This window comes from Erpetoichthys calabaricus, chromosome 14 (assembly GCF_900747795.2).
Source record: "Erpetoichthys calabaricus chromosome 14, fErpCal1.3, whole genome shotgun sequence".
Taxonomy (NCBI): Eukaryota; Metazoa; Chordata; class Cladistia; order Polypteriformes; family Polypteridae; genus Erpetoichthys; species Erpetoichthys calabaricus.
Window position 1 is genome coordinate 110499668 of NC_041407.2, and position 13639 is coordinate 110513306.

Genomic DNA, 13639 nt, shown 5'->3' on the forward strand with positions numbered 1-13639 from the left:
TGCATTTTTAAACTTTTGTTAAGATGGCTGTGTGTGTCCCTTTTGTGAGTTGTGACACGTCCACTGAATGTAATTAGCCGACATGCTGGATGTTTTTGTTTGCTCAGACTCTTTATAGACTTCCTTAGTCGCTTTGACGTGAGGAACTGCATTTAATGGGCTCTTTATGTAAGTGAAGAATACATCTGAGGAGTGGAGAGGCTCATCGCGCAATCAGCTTGACATCTCTCATTCCCGGCAAGTCTTTGTTTTCCAGAGTCGTTGGAAGCCAGGAAGAAAGGCAAAGATTTGCACAGCATCCGCTCCCTGGGAAAAGTGAAGAATATGTGAACATCTGACTGGTGGGCAGACAAGTCTCTAGAGGATAAAAATCAAGACGAGGAAGCGGCACTAGGGAGAGACGCTTGTATGATGCAAATTTTCCGTGTTCCCTTCTGTAGCCTACGGAGCAGCGAATGGCGAGGCACATTTCCATGTAATGTTGGCTCCGTTCCACTTGTCAGTATTATGAGGGAATGTTCTGTAGGCCACCATATATAGCCTCGTCTCCTTGTAGATCATGCACTTCAGGATGGTGTCTGTGAGGTTATAGGGGGGGGTTGCTGGTATGCAGAATTGCTGTCTGCTTCGATGGAAAGCATTCAGCGTTGTTTACACGTCACACTGGGAGTAATGGCAGGACATGGCCTGGCAGAGGTGGCATTTGCTTTTGCCGTTTTCTGCCTATGACTCCTCCGAGTTTGTGTGCTTGAACCAGTTGATTACATAAACCCACCCATTAAAGTGTGAAGCACTGATCTCAAGTCTTGCTCTGTATCCAGACCCGGCAAAGGTGAAGATGTTGTGCGCCATACACACCCACCCACCCTAATCTGCTGGGCCGCGAGGGTTTTAGTCGTTGGTTTGTTTTCAAACGCTTATATAAAAAGCTCCATAAATATTGTAGCGAAGTGTTACATCACACCAATCTGTGAAGTCTTTGCTTTAATTGGGACACAAGGTCAGATGAATCCAAACCAACCTGAGAAAGGCACAGGGGATAAAGACGATTTCAGATCGATTAGCGAGGGGTGAATGTCTGGATTCAAGAAGACATTTGTTAAAGCCATGAAGAATGCAGTTTGGGCTGTTGTCATTATAATTTATCATCATCTTGTGTGTCAAATCGAAGGACACTGTGCCTTCGTTCTTGTCAATGCCCCATGGGGGGTGTGTGTGTGTTTGAATGGCATGGGGGTTAAAGGATGAGACTTAAATGTGCCACGTATAAGGTGTCCGGTGGCAATGCAGAACTGAATGAGAATGTACACCACGTAGTTGGGCCTGAGGGATGGTGGTGAGGTTGGGCGCTGTTAGCGTGGCCACTTGGGTATCCATTGCCATGAACACTGCCCAAGTGCATGGCACAAATCCTGGCAGTTGCTGCACTCCTGCCTTGTTGCACTGAAAGTTCCTTCCCCTTGTGCTGTAATAATAATAATAATAATAATTCTTTGCATTTATATAGTGCTTTTCTCACTACTTAAAGCGCTCAGCATTGCTCAAGGGCCCAACAGAGCAGAATCCCTGTTGGCATTTACGGGATTCGAACCAGCAACCTTCCGATTGCCAGTGCAGATCCCTAGCCTCAGAGCCACCACTCTGATGTGACAGTGACATTTGTGTACAGGTGACTGGCTGGCTGGCTGTTTGTGTTGACGACACAAGGACACTGGGATTCAGTCGTGAATGGCCAAGTGAGTACCAGTGCATCACATGTTCACAGCCTGACGTGCCCTTTTATGAGCCGACACTTTTGTGTGCCTAAGGGTAGGAGAGCAGCAATTTGTAGAATCTTGAAATTCAGATTTAAAGAGCCCACTGATCTCTCAGTGGGCATACATGTTAGGCACTTGTACGTCCATCTTGTCATTTGCCTTGATAATTTCAGCGTTGGGCCCAGACTGCCCATGTCAGAGTTGTTTTAGCTCCATTGTTTGTTTTTTTTTTTTTAATTAGTTTCTATTTCTGTACTGTCGGTTCACTTTCAGTTCAGGTTTGTAATCTTTTGACCATTTCTGTTTGAGTTTTTATCATTGTTGACATGTGTCCGTATTTACTTTGAGAGAATAATCCTACGTCAGGTTTTGTTTTAGTTGAAACAAGGGCCTGCAGGCTGACCACCCTCCATTGCACCAGAATTGTACAAACATGCAGTTCTGCTTCTCTCTGCTATTGTCACCTATCGAGTTCTCTTCTGGACGTTTTCTAAATTGTCTCCCTTGATTTGGGGCGCTGACCATCCATTCGAGGAGCAGGCTGTTCACTTTGAAACTTTGGCTCATGTGCTTCAGAGTGTCAAGTGAAGGTGGACAGACGTTCACTAAATAGCTGGACCTGCGCACATTGTCTTTGTTTTAATAAAAGAGCAAAGTTGATAAGCGAGGTGAACAGGCAGCAGCCATAAAGCTGTAGTGTGTTGACCGATGTGGTCTCTTTAAGCTGTGCCACCTTTGGTAGGATTCTGTTTTTTCATCATGTTAGTCCACAGCCCCTTCATGAACATCTTTGTCAAGGCAGTTTTAGTGTGTTTATGAATTCAGTGGGCAGCCACAAACCCGACCACCTCATCCTACAGTACTTCTGCTGTGCGTCCTTGTTTTAAACGTGTGTTAGTGGCTTGCTGCCGACTTTTATGTTCATAAAGCTACACAGACACGTAGTGATAAAGGAGGGATGGCTGACAGAAGTGACATTCTCGCTAAGAGCTGGCTTGGTGCAGGAAAAACATGTAAGTTACACAAACCTGTGCACTTTACCTAGTTATATACAGTTAATATAATAATCTGAATATTTTATGCACTGAAGACTGGACATGGAAATGTGTTCATCAAAGTGGCACGTTTTAGTTAAACTATTCAGGCATAAATCAATCACTCATTCACAAAGCTGAACAGATTTAATGAGTGTTACTCCTTTCCAGAAGGTCTCTGCATACCTTTTTACTTTCTCGTTTATGAAGCATTAGGGAAAGTATTGTAATCATCCAAAAATCTGAGTTCAACATTTTGATGAATCTCGACGTTTTAGACCTCCATAAGTCTGAAAATACTTGTGGTATTGTGTGTACGTGTGTTTAAACACGATAACTCGAGTATGTTTTCATTCAGGTCAACCAAATTTTGCATTCAAGTATTAGGCACAGCACATAGATTTCTATCAACCTTTGAGCTATTTCTGCTAACCGGAAGTGAGTGGTACGTTTTTATTTGTGCAGCTGCAGAATCCGATTTATTCAAATTTACTTTTATGATAATTGTTCAGTATATTATCAATTTGATTTGATTTATTGTTGATGGTTCTTTAATGTACAGAATATAAAAATATCATCATTGTCTTGAGGTTTACTCCTTAAATATCCATCCCCCTATCTGAGTTTACGAGAAAGTCAAGGGGAGATGGTTCCCTGCATGTATTTATATTAAAAACGTCATTCTTCTTCTTTCGATTGCTCCTTTTAGGGGTTGCCACAGCGGATCATCTTCTTCCATATCTTCCTGTCCTTGTCATCTTGCTCTGTCACAACCATCACCTGCACATCCTCTCTCACCACATCCATAAACCTTCTGTTTAGGCCTTCCTCTTCTCCTCTTCCCTGGCAGCTCTGTCCTTAGTACCCTTCTCTTATTATACCCAGCATCTCCCCTCTGCACATGTCCAAACCAACGCAATCTCACCACTCTGACTTTCTCTTCCAACTGTCCCATCTGAGCTGACCCTCTAATGTCCTCATTTCTAATCCTGTCCATCCTCATCACGCCCAAAGGAAATCTTAACATCTTTAACTCCACCTCCAGCTCTGTCTCCTGTGCCACCATCTCCAACCCATATAACACAGCTGGTCTCACTGCCATCCTGTAGACCTTCCCTTTCACTCTTGCTGATACCCGTCTGTCACAAATCACTCCTGACACTCTTCTCCACCCACTCCACCCTGCCTGCACTCTCTTCTTCACTTCTTTTCCACAATCCCCATTACTCTGTACTGTTGATCCCAAGTATTTAAACTCATCCACCTTAGCCAGCTCTACTCCGTCATCCTCACCATTCCACTGACCTCCCTCTCATTCACACACATGTATTCTGTCTTGGTGGTCCTACTGACCTTCATTCCTCTCCTCTCATATCTCCTTCTTCTTCACTTCAGGGTTATTTATTGAACTTTTTGGTCATCAGGCTTTGCTTTTCAGTCTTTCACATACCAAAGATGCTTCAAACTGAATAGCTGCCATACTGGAGCTGAATGCCGTTCATCTGTGATGGGTGGGCATAAGATGGACTTTACTGTCTGCTTTCCAAGAGTTTGCCTGTTGGTGTAAAGGACTCTAGTTCTCTAAATTACTGTATGTTGATATCAGCAGGGGGCGCTTACCCTGTGGTCTGTGTGTGCAGTGATGGGGGCAATGTGCTGTAAATATGGCACCGTCCTTCAGATGAGACATAAAACCGAGGTCCTGACTCTGTGGCCTTCATTTCTAAAGATTAGGGTGGATCCTGATGTCCTGGCTAAATTGTCCACCACAACAGCCTGGTCATTCTAGCCCCCTAAGTGTCCCCTTTCTCTAATTGGTGGTTGCTTTCAACACTTCACCAATTAACAACTGATGTGTGGTGAGCCTACTGGTGCAGAAATGGCTTCCAACCCATCTTCCAGGTGGGTATTACACATTGGTGGTGGTTGAAGTGGCTCCCATCTCACTATGAAAGTGCTATATAAATGTAAAGAATTATTATTATCTAGCTTATGTAAATGTACATTATTTCTGTATGCTGTTTATGCATTTTTATTCATGTCTACATTTAATTTGTTTTTCTTTGCATATAATTTAACATTTTGTGAAGCACTTTGAGCTTCATTGCTTGTATGATGATGTGCTATAGAAAGAAATTAATGTTGTTCACGTTTTTAGCATCACAATTCAGGACCAGTTGACTTTAGTTAGAGATGTGTGAGAATTTATTGTACACATTTTCATGTTTCTTTACCAGTATCAGATCCAATATGTTAAGACTTCATGGCATTTTCAATTCATTTAAGGCAGGGATGTCCAACTCCAGTCCTGGAGGGCCTCAGTGGCTGCTGGTTTTCATTCTTGCCCTTTTCCTAATCACTTTTCACTGCTCTTTAACTCCTTTTCCCTTCATTTTTGATAGCCCAGTTTTTAACAATTCAGTCCTCTGAATTGATTCTTTCCTTCACTAAATGGCAGCAAAACAGAAATGAGATGTGAAACAAGCCAACTGATATTCCGCTAAATCAGAGCTTCAGACTCCAAGCAGTTCTTTAATGAGAAGCCAACTCATGTTGTTAATTTAAGCCCGTTGTTTAATTCCATGGCTTGTTGGTGCTCTTAATCTGCCACTGTAGATATTTCCAAAAGTGTCAAAATGTTTTGATGACCTGAGCAGATCCACCTTACTGAGACTTTCGCCTTTAATGTCGTGTTTTGGCTCATTTTGTGTCTCATTATTGTTTGGCTGCTAATTAAGGAAAAGAAGAAAAGACTGAGTCAAGTCAATTCAAATTAAGACAAAAGAAATTATTTAGCAGCACAAAATGGTCACTAATTCTTGCATGAGACGAACCCTGAATACAATGAGGACTGATTGAGGTCATTTATGTTAGGTAGAATGCCTAGAGAGGGGGTTTGGGTGGTCTCGTGGCCTCGGTACCCCTGCAGATTTTATTTTTTTCTCCAGCCGTTTTTTTTTTTTTTTTTTTCTCTGTCCTCCCTGGCCATCGGACCTTACTTTTCTTCTGTGTTAATTAGTGTTCCCTAATTTTAATTATTTGTTTTGTCTTTTTTTCTCTTTCTTCATTATGTAAAGCACATTGAGCTACATTGTTTGTATGAAAATGTGCTATAGAAATAAATGTTGTAATTACGAAGATGGTTAGAATGAAAACCTGCAGCCACAGCAGCCCTCCAGGTCTGGAGTTGGACACCCCTGATTTAAGGTAAAAGGAAAGATTTTAAAGAACGTTAGAAATCGAGGATCTCTTTAACATTTCAGACTGCCGTTCTCCTGCCAGAGTGAACCCTTTGTCTCATTCCTAGAAGAACAGTTTGAAAAATGATTTGGAAAATGGCCAAAACTGACAATTGAAAGTAAAGAATATAAAGAGAGCAGAGCAGTCCGTCAGTCAGCCGGTATAGCAAGTTGTGTGAGCTGGAGAGTGCGGCCCATCACTGGGCAGATCTACTCAGACGTTCGCCTGGCAGCATGTAGTGTGCTGGCTGTGAGAAGAAACACCAAGACCACTTGGGGAACCTCACAAACAGGGGAAAAAAAAAAAAAAGAAAGGAGTAGACAAGTATAGAGCAGTCAGTTACTCTTCTTAGTGGTAGTAAAAACTAAGACTATAATATACTGTACAGGTTAAAAACAAAATATGAGATAAACAGGACTGGCAAAAGAGCAGCTAGAGAAAACGGGGTAACGGTCTCTGGGGACGCCCATGCAGAGCTTCTCACCAGGCACAGAGCTAAGGGGTGACGGCGTTTTTACTTCGCCCGTGTCACTCCTCTATTTTCTTTGTGTTTTTTCCCTTTCCCATTATCCATCCATCATCCAACCCGCTATATCCTAACTACAGGGTCACGGGATTAGTCTGCTGGAGCCAATCCCAGCAAGCACAGGGCGCAAGGCAGGAAACAAACCCCAGGCAGGGTGCCAGCCCACCGCAGGGCACACACACACACTAGGGACAATTTCGGATCGCGAATGCACCTAACCTGCATGTCTTTGGACTGTGGGAGGAAACCCACGCAGACACGGGGAGAACATGCAAACTCCACGCAGGGAGGACCCGGGAAGTGAACCCAGGACTCCTAACTGCGAGGCAGCAGCGCTACCCACTGTGCCACCCCTTTCCCATTATATTAGTTTGCATGTCCTTATCTCGCAGTCAAAGTTCACAGCGCCCTCCCTAGTAACTGGTGTGTTATCTGGGCTGGATGTTTGCTTTAGTGATGCACATCCATCCATCCATCCATTTTCCAACCCGCTGAAGCCGAACACAGGGTCACGGGGGTCTGCTGGAGCCAATCCCAGCCAACACAGGGCACAAGGCAGGAACCAATCCCGGGCAGGGTGCCAACCCACCGCAGGTGATGCACATCAATATTCTCATCCCCAAGTATACATTATGACCTTTATCAGCTGATTAAGGACTGGGACATGGCTACGTTAAAGAGTAAAGGAATTAAGTGAAATGTAAGTTAAATGAAACAAGAGATACAACTTTGAAAACCACTGATAGACTGGCATTGTATGTGGGAGGATTGCCATTTCTGTTCCATCTAAATTCCTGCACTTCATGGATTGTGCTTACTGCAAAAAAATGTCTTCTGGGGTTTGTATTGAAGGGTCCTACATAAGGGACACCAATGCTGCATTCCTCTCCTTAAATTACTGGACAGCACCAGGAGAGCCCAGCAGTGCCACCTACAGGCTGGCAGAGGGACCTTGGATTCTCTTGTCACAGAGCTGCCTTTACTGGAGCTTCATTTTTGCACCGAGGCTGGGAGTGCCCAGCGAGGTAGCAGGTTGCTTCTGGTGGCCTTGAAATTCTTGTTTGCTGATTGTAAGACATGGTGACTGCAGGGAAAGCCACTTTATAGCATGGGCTTGGTTGTTAAACCACCACTTTGAACGAGTCCTACCTGTTAGAGCAGTTGCTGGATGGTGGCCAGTGCCAGTTCATTCTCTTGGGGTTTGTGGGGGCTGTGGGTTACACGGTTGCTGTGACAGTTTGAGAGACACTTTGGGCTGCCAACCCAACAATCGCTACCGGCAGAGCCTGCTGATTTGTGCTGCTTGTGGTGTGTGGTGGGCCGGGCTCACTTTGTGCCATTGTGCTGCTCCCTGGGGACCCGGCCTGGCTTCAGCGTGAGCCCCCTGGGTGCCTTCAGGACAGATGCTGGTGTCCTAGACCCCGGAGAGGAGTGCTTGCTGTCTAGCCACCTAAGAAGCCCTGTATGTTCCTCATTGTTCCTGCTTAACCAATTGGTATTTCTTTTTTACAGCATTATGATCCTGGCCATGTTGTGGTGATGGTAAACTTAGTGGTAATTTTTATTTTTCCCAGATTGAATTCTCCTTTTTTGTCATCAGTGCACCAATTTAATAGCCTCAAATTCTATCTCTGTTGTAGCCTTCATTCTGCTGCTTGGTCTTTTATTTGTTCTGTTTTTTTTTTTTGTATTTATTTTCTTGTTAATTTGTTTAATGCACACTTGTCTGATCCTTTTTTCCATTTGAGCGGGTAATGCTAAGAGGGATATTGCTGTTTGTGTTTCAAAGTGCCAATCAGTTGAAAAGTCAAATTTCTAATACTGTCTGCCCCAGATCTCCCTCTTTCCCCACCCACTGTTTCAATGGGCACCTCGACCGGCAAACCATGCACGAAAACTGTTGGGGGGTCATGGGCGTGGGGGGCACTGTGCTGAAGCTCGTTGAGGTTTGACCTTCACAGCAGGCCCGGAGACCAGAGATGGGGGTAGATGTCCATAGCACGCACTTGCCTGGCCACTGCATGAAACACAGGGAGGGCAGGAGCGCGGATGTCGAACTCCAGGCCTGGAGGGCCGCAGTGGCTGCAGGTTTTCATTTTAACCTAATCAGTGGCCAAGTTTCACTGCTAATTATAAACCCTGTTTTTAGGGATACAGTCTCTCTGAATTGACTCTTCATCATTAAATGATAGCCAAACAAAAATGAGACATAAAGTGAGCAGGTAAATTTGGGCTTCAGACTCCACAACCAGTTTCACTCCAACCAACCTCCTAATGAGAAGGTGATTCTTGCTGTTAATTAAACCCGTTATTTAATTCCACAGCTTGTTGCTGCTCTCATTCTGCTACGGCAGACATTTCTAGAACTATTGATTTTCTGTTTTTTCTAAGACCACCATCACAATGTTTTGGTGACATCAGAGATCGACCTTACCGAGACCCTCACCTTTCTTTATTTCCGCATATTGTGTGATGGGCACAGGTGAGCTGGTCATGTGGCCGTTATTGTCCAGCCATCCATCCATTTTTCAACCCACTGAATCCGAACACAGGGTCTGCTGGAGCTAATCCCAGCCAACACAGGGCACAAGGCAGGAACCAATCCCTGGCAGGGTGCCAACCCACCGCAGGGCACACACACACGAGGGCAAATTTAGAATCGCCAATGCACCTAACCTGCATGTCTTTGCACTGTGGGAGGAAACCCATGCAGACACGGGGAGAACATGCAAACTCCACGCAGGGAGGACTGCGAGGCAGCAGTGCTACCACTGTGCCACCGTGCCGCCCTCTCGTTATTGTGTGGCTGCTAATTAAGATAAAAGAAACAGCTAAGGGGGGGAGCGGAGTGAAGTTAATTAAAACTAAAGCAAAAGAAGTGAATTAGCAGCCAAAACTGGTCACTAATGAAGAAAATGGTTAGAATGAAAACCTGTGGCCACTGCGGCCCACCAGGACTGGAGTTCGACACCCCTGGATAGTAGATACTTAGCAGACTAGTCTGTCTCCGCTTCTGCTGTTAGCTTTGGAAGGAAGGACGGACAGCGGAGATGGAGATAATGGAGCGGGAGGAATTTCAACAGCCATTTCATGTAATCATCAAATGTAACTCGTCTGTCTGCCCCATCTGCCTTGGGCTTGCAGCATCAGCCACATGCCTTAAAGGGTAAATCTGGTGTTTTTTAAGTCTGTTATTTTATTTTTTTTCCACAGTCTTGGTTTGTGTTATAAGTGCTACATGAACTTGAATTCTAAAGTGAAGCATTAAAAGAAAATACAACGCCACCTGTTACATTTTATAATGGAGGTAAAGGCTACTTAAGGTCCCAACATGAAAACAAGCATGAAAAACTTGCCGTTTTTCCAGCCGGAAGTGTTATCAGGTATTGATCTGTGTCTTAAGACTGCACACATTTTGAACCCTTAAACCGGCTATAGTCGGTTCCAATGCAATTTGCCAGCACACCGGAGCTGATCAGTCCATGCCGTACATTCGTTGAGCGGCCAGCTCATGACCACTGGCACCCCCTGCAGCATCACTGTCCCTGAGATTCAGCTAGTGCTGCACTAGACTGGCCTGCCAGCATCAGCGTTGGCCTCTTGTGTGCAGCCAGTTCAAATGTAGTTGGCTCGGAGATTTACCGAATTTCATCAATGGCGTCACTTGCACCTTGTACATATTGTCTACATTAGTTTTTACAGTTCATTGGCAGTGTGTAAAACCCTTAAGCACGTTTTAACTAAAGCAGATGCCACATTAGACGACTTTTCCACAGTTTTCAGTCATAGTGTTCATTTATGTAATCTTAGCCAGTAGGAGGTAGTTGACGGTGTGCACCTGTGAGCCTGTCCGCCATATGTGACGTACCTAAAGTCGGAGACCAGCTAGCCTGCAACTGGCTAGGATAGAATCAAACAGGTTTGACCCCCTCTTTGGTCGGAGGGGCAGGCTGTGTGTGCAGGAGAAGTGACACCCCAATGGACACTCGTTTAAAATTACAATGCACAGAATATAATGACGAGGCATAAAGAGCCCATGTGTCTTCAACCACACAAACAGATGAGAAGCTCTTCTGTCTGATGCTTCATTTTACACACCATAGCAGAATGGAACAAAGAATTAAATTCACTGCAGCTGTTAATCCTTCATAAAGCGCCACTTCATCAGGCGACACGCTATTGGCTGTCAGAAAAACGGGCAAGGACGACTGCACTGGAAGATCAGCGCCATGGGCTGCATTCTGAAATGGCACAGTGACAAAATCCGCAACTGTCATCGGTAAATCTGATGGGCCCGATGACCAAAAAGTCACGTAATGCAATATCGGCTTAATGTGTGGTGAAACGTCACCCATGGTGCACGCTGTGAGCAAGATGTATATCCTTACCTCAGGAAGATGGTACCAAGAACCTGGTGGGAGGGGGGAAAAAAAAATGTATTTAATGTTGTTGGCACCAGCATGCTGCAGAAACACAGAAGACTTGTTTTCTTAAACTGAAAGCTTTGCTGCTTCATAGTGGAAACATTTGGTCATTTTTAAGGCTCTTATTTTCACATTGGGACGCCAGTATCCTTAACCTCCATTAGAGTCACAAATGCAAGCTAGTTGTTTTTTTTTTTTATATATATAACTAGGGGGCTTCGCTCGCCAACCCCCGTTTTTGTTTTTCCAGATACACACTTTTTTAAGATTTTTTTTTTCTTTGAATTGTTGCTATTTCATTAGTTTCACTTTTATTTCAGAACTTCTGTAAAAACAAAATTTGGAATCTTTCGAGTCCCAACGTGCTGAATCTTTTTAATGAGGTCAGTGAGACGTGTGTTTAATGACTTTGTACCATAATTCAGGATAGGTTTCTCTGCTTGGAATTTCAGCACAGACAAAACGATCTTCGTCATCAGCAGTTAATCATTTTTTTTTTTTTGCAAAGTAACCAATAAATGCATGTGAGGTAAACCCCGTTTTTGAAATTCTCCGACTTAAAGTTCAAAGCCTTACAATATGTCCATACTTCTGACATATCACCTGTGTCCATATATTCGATCTCTATTCGCCTTTCCGTTATTTCTCCAAGTAATAATTTTTCTTTGTTTGAGCTAATGCTATGTTTACTTTTTTATTTTTTGACACTGTCGTTTTTTTTTTTTGCTTTCATATTCTGTATTTTGCTCTGCATGTGTTTCAGCGAGTCTTTTGAATTCCAGTTTTTATGATCTCTAACCTGCTCTGCATGTGTTTGGCCCCCATGTTTCTGCTCTGTCTTTTATTTCTGACCTCGCTTTATCCTGCTTTTTTTTTTAATGACACCTGGTCCGTGGAGATTATTTTCCCTTTTTTGAGTAATAATTTCCGTTTGTTTGCGCTCCTGCGATCTTTACTTTCTTTTTTTTTTTTTTTTTTTTTATACTTTCTAATTTCCCTACTTTCATATTCTTTAACTTTCTCCACATGTTTATCGCACCAACTATTTTTTTTTTTTTTTTTGAGCCTTTTGAATTCCACTGCTTTCATAATCTCTAACCCGCTCTGCATGTGTATAGTGCCAACGTCCCGATTGGACGTGCTTTTTTTTTCAATTCCACTTGTTCCGGGCTGATAATTACTTTCCTTATTTTCTGAATTTGGACCTCGATTATTCTTTTCCTTTTTTGCCTCTCCAACGCTTTTGAGTCTGTTTTCTCCGCACTGCTTTCTTCTTCGCTTTGTCGTCTGCGTTTCATTTATAACGTATTGTCCTTATACGCTTTATATGCACTCAGAGCCCTGGATCTGTGTGTGCTCAAAGCCAAACCACAACTGAGTGTCTTAACCCCCGTGCTGTTATTTGGTTGTAAGTAGGGAGTGACTTGCCAGAATCTCATGTTCTACGTCATCGCGAGACGGTCCTGGGTCAATCTCTTGGCACTAAGTCTCATGTTTAAGGTCCCCGCGAGACGCTATGTGGCCAATCTGTCTAGTCTCGCGGATCTTTTAAGTGTCTTCTGTGAGCAAAGATCACGTATTATAGCCATATTGTTTCTCTACCGGATTTTTTTTTATAATAGAGAAATATCCATCCATCCATTTTCCAACCTGCTGAATCCGAACACAGGGTCACGGGGGTCTGCTGGAGCCAATCCCAGCCAACACAGGGTACAAGGCAGGAACCAATCCCGGGCAGGGTGCCAACCCACCGCAGGACACACACAAACACACCAAGCACACACTAGGGCCAATTTAGAATCGCCAATCCACCTAACCTGCATGTATTTGGACTGTGGGAGGAAACCCACGCAGACACGGGGAGAACATGCAGACTCCATGCAGGGAGGACCTGGGAAGTGAACCCAGGTCTCCTAACTGCGAGGCAGCAGCGCCACCATGCCGCCCCCATAGAGAGAGATAAATAAAAAATAGTTTCACTTTAGAATGCAATTTTATGTGGCACATTCTTAAATAACTTTGACTTGAAAACTGCCATATGTATTCTTTAAGGTACTTTGTTCCAGCCCTTTCCTGAGTTTAACAACATTTTGGCCCAAGACATTCCCAGCTGGAGTTTGGTGGTTTATTCCACTGAGGCGGGCACCACTGACCAGTCCAAATGCGCTGTTAGTTTGGCTGCACTCCATCTACATGATGTGGCCTTTCTGTGCAGGATGAAATAGCAAGCAGTGGGAATCGATGCTGAAAAATACCTGCGTCTTGCATTTCCTGGATCCTTGGCTGGCACTTTCCTTGGTGACACTTAATTCTGTGACCATTGCATTTCAGTAGGTGGATGGATGCCAGGTGAGCTTGGGTGGCAGCCAGCAGGAGAATGTGGCTTGAAATTTAAAGCTGGCTCTGCCATCTTCTTTTTTTATTAAAACGTCATTCCTTCAGGGGTGGGTGCTGCTGTGATTGAAGATGCCGTGGCACTGCTGTGGAGGTCATCCTTCACAACCACAAGGACATTTAGTGCACAACTCCCGGAGTGATATCCTGACTTTACTTATATCATTGGGCTTCCCGCCACCAAATTGTCCCTTTGGGTGGGCTGCAGATTTCACTGCAGGAGTCGGAGGAGCTGACACTTGGTGTAAAGCTGCCTTCCTCCCT

At 44.1% G+C, this 13639-nt stretch overlaps 1 protein-coding gene across 7 annotated transcripts in view; it reads left to right on the forward strand.

The window, feature by feature from the left end:
* gpatch8 (G patch domain containing 8) overlaps positions 1 to 13639 on the forward strand; it is a 118199-nt gene that overhangs the window by 78161 nt on the left and 26399 nt on the right. For 2 of the 7 annotated variants that reach the window (XM_051918879.1, XM_051918878.1), the window contains one exon: positions 8070 to 8111. The exons of the other annotated variants lie outside the window; for them this stretch is intronic. The gene's annotated coding sequence lies outside the window, so the exon portion shown is untranslated. The remainder of the gene's footprint in view (positions 1 to 8069; positions 8112 to 13639) is intronic. 7 annotated transcript variants of the gene reach the window in all.